Genomic DNA, 8388 nt, shown 5'->3' with positions numbered 1-8388 from the left:
ATGTACTTTCATTACAAATAAATTTAATGAAATTAAGCATGAGAATGTACTTACTTTCCAAGGTACGGTATTCTCAAAATTCCTAACAATTGACAAGTAACACTAGTGCTTTTTCGATAAGTTTTGCTCTTACCAAAATCAGTATCAAAATAGTCAAAAAGATTAAAAGATTAATCTTTTGGATACCATAGGCCTAAGCCTTGAGTATCTAAGAGATATCTAAAAATCCTTTTCACTACAATCAAATATAATTCCTTGGGACATGATTGAAATCTTGCACATAGGCAAACTAAATAGAATATCAAGTCTACTTTATGTTAGATAAGGAAGTACACCAATCATACTTCTATAAAGGTTTTGATCCACATCGTGTCCTTTACCATGCTTGTCAAGCTTTATGGAAGGGCTTATAAGAGTTATAATTGATTTCATACTCATCCCACCAAATTTCTTTAGCATCTCTTTGGTATATCTTTCTCGGTTGATGAATATTTCATCCCTACATTGCTTAATTAGTAAACGGAGGAAGAATTTTAGCTCTCCCATCAAGCACATTTCAAATTCTCCCTTTATTTCTTTAGTAAAATTCTTACACAACCTTTCATTAGTTGCACCATATACTATATCATCAACATAAATTTGAACTACAATCAAATCAGTTTCATTTTCCTTAATAAACAATGTATTATCTACACTTTCCCTAGAATATCCCTTTTAGATTAAAAATTTAAAGTCTTTCATACCAAGCTCTAGGAGCTTGTTTCAATTCATATAGAGCTTTATGCAATTTATATACATGACCAATTTTATCACACACTTCAAAACTAGGGTGCTATTCAACATGTACTTCTTCTTGTATAAAGCCATAAAGAAATGCACTTTTAACATCCATTTGAAACAACTTAAAGTTCATAAAGCATGCATAGGTAAGTAAAAGTCTAATAGCTTTTAATCTAGCTAATAAGGCAAAGGCTTCATCATAGTTAATACCTTTCTCTTGATTATAGCCCTAAGCAACTAACCTTGCCTTGTTTCTTACCACATTTCCTAACTTATCCATCTTATTCTAAAATACCCATTTTGTACCAACAATTAGATGGTTGATTGGCCTTAGAACTAACGTCTAAACCTTGTTTCTTTCAAATTATTGGTTCAAACAACTCTCTTCATACATAGCTATCATCCAACACTCTTCTTTTTCAACTTCCTCAAAATTTATTGGTTCTACTTGTGATATGAAAGCAGGATACTCACAAACTTCTCTCAATCCCCTTCTGGTTTGGACTTCTTTTGAAAGATCATCAATAATTAGTTCTTATAGATGATTTCTTACAAATCTCCATTTTTCATAAGATCATTATGTTGTTCTTCAGCTCTTTGCAAGTTTTTTAATGGTGGTTCTTTATCTTTTTGCTCCTTTGAGCTCTTTTCATCATTTTCTTTATCATCTAAGCTCATTTTCTCCATTTTCTTCTCAATGTCATCTACATCATCATCATCAAACACTACCTTCCTTTATACAACATTAATCTTATCAAAAATAATATGAATTGACTTTTTTATAACTAGAATTCTTTTGTTAAACACTCTATATGCTTTAGAGTTCAATGCATATCCTAAGAATATGGCCTCATCACTCTTAACATCGAATTTTTCTAAGGTGTGTTTTCTATTATGCAAAACATTTGCATCCGAAACTCCTTAAGTGAGAGATATTTGATTTTCTTCCTTTGTAAAGCTCATAAGGGGTTTTAGAAAACATGGCTCTAATGGAAACTCTATTTAAAATGAAAGTTGCAGTGTTCACAGCCTTAGCCCAAAAGTATTTTGGCAAGGTGTTTTCATAAAGCATGGTCCTTGCTATTTCTTTTAAAGTCTTATTTTTTCTTTCAACAACTCCATTTTGTTTTGGAGTTCTACGAGCACAAAAATTGTGGTCAAAACCATTTTCATTGCAAAATATTTCAAAGTTGTCATTTTCAAATTCACTTCCATGGTCACTTCTAACACTAACAACGGTAAAGACTTTTTCATTTTAAACTCTTTTACAATATTTAACAAAAGTTGGCAATGCATCATTTTAATAAGTAAGAAAATATACCGACGTAAATCTAAAGTAATCATCTATAATAACGAAGCCATATGACTTGCCTCTAAGACTAGCAATAATGATTGGTCCAAACAAGTCAACATGCAATAGTTCAATTGGCCTAGAAGTTGATGCGACTTTCTTAGATTTAAATGAACTTCTAACTTGTTTCTTAAATTAAAATGCATCACAAACCTTGTCATTTTCAAATGATATCTGTGGAAGTCCAATGACTAGGTCTTTTCGTAAGAGTTTTGATATGGTGTCCATGCTAGCATGGCTTAGTCTTTTATGTGATAACCAACTATCACACACATCATTGGCAATAAGGCATAATTCACTATCCTCAATTTCTTCAAGAAAGATGACATACATATTCTTAATTCTTTTCCCAAGGAATGGAACTTTGATACTATCATAATCAATCATTTGACATACTTGGGAATTAAAGCATAAAACCTCTATCACAAATATGACTAATGCTTAGCAAATTTTGCTTTACACCTTTCACAAATAAAACATGCTTGATTTAAGTTTAAGAGATGTTACCAATGGTTCCTATTCCGTGGATAATACCTTTGGAGTCATCACTAAAGAAAATAGTATCACCCTTCCTCTTATCAAGCTTTGAGAATAGCTTTTCATTTCAAGTCATGTGTCTTGAGTAGCCACTATCCAAGAACCAAGGCTGCATCTCTTTGGTTAAGCTTCAAAACACTGACCTTTTTGTCTTTACTAAACCTACAAAACAAATTTTATCTTTAAAGGTACCCGTACTTTGATATGTCCTTAAGGGTTAACAATCACATGGCATCCTTTAAGAACTCGAACTAGCTTTGTTTTATGGAGATTTCTATTATTATGATAATAATCATAGGGCATATGACCTTTTTACCACATACATAACAATGAAATGAGAATGCATTCATTTTCTTTCTAAGGTTTGTGTTTCTTATAAGCTTTTCTTCACTTTTTGATTTCAGTTTTGATATTTCTTTTATTTCAACTTTAAGTGCAACAACAGCTCTTTGTAATCCCAAATTTTTGCTTTCTAGTTTTAACTTCAAGAATTCAAAATTAGTTTTGGACTGTTCAAGTTCAATTTGAAGCATATTCCCTAGATAAAAAACAGAGTTATACTCATACTTATTTTTTTCTAATTTTTCATTCAATGCTACAACCTTGTTCTCGTTGTTTTATATTTCAAAGTTTCTTAAATTTAGCATATAAACAATCATACTTATCTCGTAAATCATAATAACAGATATCACAGAATTAGATGATACCTCAAATTCTTTTTCTCTTACTATCAAGCAAAATTTGCTCTCTTTTTTCAATTTTTCTTTTTCTTCTTCTAAGCTTGAAGAGTTACTATCTGACCGTGTTGTTGCCACCATTGCTTTCTTTGGTTTTCTCATCCTTTTTGAAGATTCTTCCTTTGACATTGGACATTTTGATATGAAATGTCCTAGTTTCTTATATTCAAACTAAATCATCTCATCCTTCTAGTTGAGATCACCTTTGTATTTATTTTTTCAAGAGAAACCTTGGTCTTTCTTGTAATTTTTTTTCCAAATCTTTTACCTTTTTGTCCCATCAGCTTTTTAAACCTTCTGACCATTATTGCTAATTCTTCATCATCATCACTTGACAATTCTTCAAGCTCTTCCTCAAATGTACTAATTTTAAGTGTAAGATTATTTTTTTTCTCTTTGACTTCTTTCTTTTTTTTTCCTTTTTTTCTTCCTTCATTTCAAATTTATGTGTAAGGAATGAGTTATAAATTTCATCAAGTGTGACCACACTGAGATCCTTAGCCACTCAGATGGCAGTGACCTTGGGTATCTAGTATTTTAAAAGGCATCTAAGTAGTCTTTTTACTAACTCATGTTTAAGAATGGTTTTCCCAGGGTGATTGAGTTTGTTTATAATATTGGTAAACCTATCGAACATGGTAGTGATATCTTCCACCGGTTCCAATTTTGAACATTTAATAATTATGAGTAAGCAAGGTAATTTTAGACTCTTTTACTTGTGAAGTCCCTTCATGAATGACTTTAAGTTTTTTCCAAATCTTTTTTACTATAGTACAGCTAGAGATTTTGTTGAATTCTAAAGGGAACAATGCACAGTGAAGGCTGTTGATAGCTTTAAAATTTGTTTGGACCTTTTTAACTTTAACTTTAGTCCACTTAAATCTTAGTTTAAACATTTTCTCACCTATAACAAAACTAAGTGAAGTGGGAACATAGGGTTCTCTCATAATTGCATCCTTATTTCTTAATCAAGGGCTCTAATATATCTAGACATCCTAATGCTCCAATAAGCATAATTTCATCCATCAAATAGAGGAGGTCAATATATGGATTAACCGTTAGCAACAATAGACTTTTGCAAAGCCATGTTGATTTCCTCTAAAGATGTTAAGCCTTAAATTTGAGGGCATGGTTCTAATACCACTTTTTTATCCTCATTAAAGTGCTAGAATAGGGGTAAATAGCACTAAAAATTTTTTGTTCAGCCTTTTAAAGCTTGTAGAACTTTTAATCAACTAGATGAAGGGAAGGACTAGAACTTATTAAAATTACAAGACACCGAGTAAAGAATGGTAAAAAGAAGTGGATAATGTAAAAGTATTTATAATGGCTCCATCTTTGACCTACATCCACTATCTTGTTCTCCCAATCAAGGATTTTCAACCTAACTTTATTATACCAGTGGAATTAATAGCTTCCACCAAGCTTCTACAAGGTGAGCTTCTAACCCAAGCTCTAATCCTTTACAACAAGCTTTAGAGTGCTTCCCATACTCTAATTTCTCAAGAAAGAGAAAAAAAAAGATGAATAATAAAAATCTTTACAAATCTGAAAAGATTACAATCAAGATCAAACATTTTTTCTAGAATATGAGTAAAGAACAAGTGTGTTTGGTGAAGGTTATTTGGCTTTTCTTTCAAAATGGCTTTCTGTCGAGTCAATCTACTTTTTTTGACAATTGGTACTTCAATTTATACCTAGGGAGCTAGATTTTTCTATTTAAGATAGTTCATAGTGGTTAAAAACAACTTTGATGTCATTTTAGATGTTATTTTATCCTCTAGTGTTTAAATTCAAAAGAGAAAATAGAGTTCGACTAATTGGTTACAGACAACTCTAATCGATTACAGCTTCTCTGTCTTGCACTATCTTGCAGCTAAGTGCTCTGCGTTAATCGATTATAGCAGACTCTAACCAATTAAGGGATCTCTGTCTTCAAGTTTCTCTACTTCAACAAACTTCCTCTAACTGGTCATCTCTCCCCTTAATTGATTAAAACTTTACTTCCTTCAACCTTAATCGATTAACATAAGCTCTAATCAATTAAAAATTCTTTGAATTTGCACTTCTTCATTTTGACTCCCTTCAACAGTCAACTTCACCTTGAATTTGAATTTGGCCTTTGGAGGATCTTTAGGTCTTGTGCTTTAATCGATTAACCCCATTCCTTAACCAATTAGCATATCTCTGTTTTCCTTTATCTATCACCTTCTTAATCAATTAAGCCTAATGCTAACTTATTAAGATTTTTCTATGTCACTTTAACTTGTAGCCCTGCCATTTTTGAATTGATTAAGGCCTTTTGATAATCAATCACAAAAGCCCTATCTTCACTCTCTCTTTCCATCTTTCCCACTTTAAATACTTAGCCTATCTATTATATAATTTTACTTTTAATCATTCATTTCATTAACGAAATTTACTTTATCATGCACATTTAAATAATGAAGTTAAACATTAATAAATGAAGAATATTTTGTTATCATCAAAAACGTATAAAGTCGACACTTATGACAAAGAACGATCCCTTCTTGTACCATAAAATGGCACTTATCCCAATTTAACACTAAGTTTGTCTCATCACGTCATTTCAGAACCTTGTGAAGATTTAACAAACATTCATCAAAATTGCTTAGAAAAATAGAGAAGTCATCCATAAATAGCTCCAGCATTTTCTCCACTATATTTGAAAAAATAGCCATCATGCATTGTTGGAATGTGGTTATATCATTTCGCAGTCCAAATTGCATCCTTCTGAAAGCAAAAGTGCCATAAAGACAAGTAAAGATTGTCTTCTCTTGATCTTCTGAAGCTATTGCTATCTGATTTTATCCTAAATACCAATCCAACAAATAATAGTACTCTAGCATCTAATCAAAAAGGTAAAAGAGAGTGATATTTCCTTATGGCCTTGTTGAACTTTCAATAGTCCATGCAAACTCTTCACCCGGTTATTGTCCTCATGGGGATAAGCTCATTGTTCTTGTTTGGAACTACTATTATCCCATTTTTTTTTAGTCTGCATTGCATTGGACTTACCCAAACACTATCTAAAATAACATAGACGATGCTAGCTCTTAGCGATTTGATGATCTCCTCCTTCACCACCTCCTTTATGATTAGGTTCAATCTTTCTGATGCTCGATAGTGGCTTTGTGATCATCTTCCAATAAAATGTTATGCATGCATATTGAAGGACTTTTCCCCTTTATATTTGTAATTGTCCACCCTAATGCCTTCTTATGCTTTCTCAAAACTCTTAACAAATTACCTTTCTAATTGTTAATAAGAGTAGATGAAACAATTACAGCAAAAGTGGACGAGTTACGAAGATATGCATACCTCAAATGATTTGACAATGCTTTAAGCTCTAACTTAGGAGGTTCTTCAATAAAAGGCTTCACTGGTGAGGATGAAGAAGATGATAGATCTAAAGTCTCAAATTGTGTCCCTAAAACTCGAGATGAAGCATTAAACACATTTACACTTTCCATGGCATCCTTATTACTTATATCTAAATTAACAATCAAGAAAACTTCAAGTGGGTCAATAGGGTGGCTTTCCCTGAAAACTTCACTTATTATTCTATCAACCACACTTACTACAAAACACTTATCATGATCGTTAATAAACTTTAAATTTGAAATATATTAAAGGTTACCTCTTGATCTTGCACTCGTAAGGTAAGCTCTCCCTTTATCACATCGATGAATGCTCTAGTAATACGTAAGAAAGGTCTCCCAAGGAAGATAAGAACCTCTTTATCCTCCTCTATATCGAGTACTATGAAATCTATAAGAAAAATGAATTTATCAACTTTCACAAGCACATCTTCTGATATATTTTCTCTTGTAAGCAATTTTTATCTCTCCAAATTTTCAAAAATTCAAGTCTAACACCTTAATTTCATTCCCTGTTAGTATCACACCTCAAATCATTCATTTTACTTAATCCTGTACACAAATATTCACAAATATAACATCAAACTTAGATCAAAACCTTAAACTATGGGATTTATCACTTATTTCTATAAAATTTTTTGCCTAAGTGTCAATATGTGCACTTTCAAACACTTGGCATACATAACATATCATCCAAATCCTCAAGACTTCACTTATTCATGAATCATTCTTAGTTTAATTAATTTACATCGAAAATTGGGGCTCTTACAACTAGCATGCCCATCTCCACAATACTCGCAAACTACAAAAGGACTTTGAACTAAGTTAGCACATAAAAAATCAAGTTTTTTAATCAGAACTACTACCTATGCTTATAATGTCAAAATGGCATCCATCTCTTGAATTCCAACTACACTTCTATGCATTGATTGCTCTTATGGCTACTGGTAATTTTTCGATGCCATACCCTTCAACAAGTCATATGCCTCATCAATTGAACTTGCCATGAAAGCTCATCTCATATCAACATCAATAGTGGTTTACACTTGACTACTCAATTCATTGTAAAATGTCTGCATTTGAAGCCACTTTGGAAGACCATGATGAAGGTAACGTCTAAACAGGTCCTTGTACCTCTCCCATGCCTCGTATAATGATTCAACATTTAGTTGTATGAATGATGTAATATCATTCCTCATCTTCACTGTCTTGGTTAAAGGAAAGAATTTGGAAAGAAATTTTTGAGCAAGGTCATCCTAAGTTGTAATCGATACAGTAAGTAGTAAGTTCAACCACAGCTTCATTTTTTCCCTTAATAAGAAATAGAAAAGTCTCGAGTGGATCACATCATCTATGACTCCATTATGTTAAAAGTATCACCTATCTCAAAAGAGTTTGAGATATTGGCATTTAGATCATCATTTGGAAGACCCCTAAACTAGACTAAAGTCTAGATCATGGTGATGATGGCCGGCTTAATCTCAAAATTGTTAGCTTAAATGGCCGATCTACAAATGAGAGAAAGAAGTACTCGTACCAATGGAACAACATAGTCCTTTAAGTAATGGTTCCCTTCCATTAC

At 32.1% G+C, this 8388-nt stretch overlaps 1 non-coding gene across 1 annotated transcript; it reads left to right on the top strand.

Annotated features, from left to right (window-relative positions):
* The first annotated feature begins 7901 nt into the window (after positions 1–7901).
* On the top strand, positions 7902–8008 carry LOC149526528 (small nucleolar RNA R71). Its single transcript, XR_016351918.1, has one exon. It is a non-coding gene; the product is annotated as a small nucleolar RNA R71 (small nucleolar RNA).
* The last annotated feature ends 380 nt before the right edge of the window (positions 8009–8388 follow it).

This window comes from Theobroma umbraticum, unplaced genomic scaffold (assembly GCF_002168275.2).
Source record: "Theobroma umbraticum cultivar Fairchild unplaced genomic scaffold, ASM216827v3 scaffold_55.0, whole genome shotgun sequence".
In the NCBI taxonomy this organism is placed as follows: Eukaryota; Viridiplantae; Streptophyta; class Magnoliopsida; order Malvales; family Malvaceae; genus Theobroma; species Theobroma umbraticum.
Note: the sequence above shows the minus strand (reverse complement) of the source record. Positions and strands in the feature narration are given on the sequence as shown.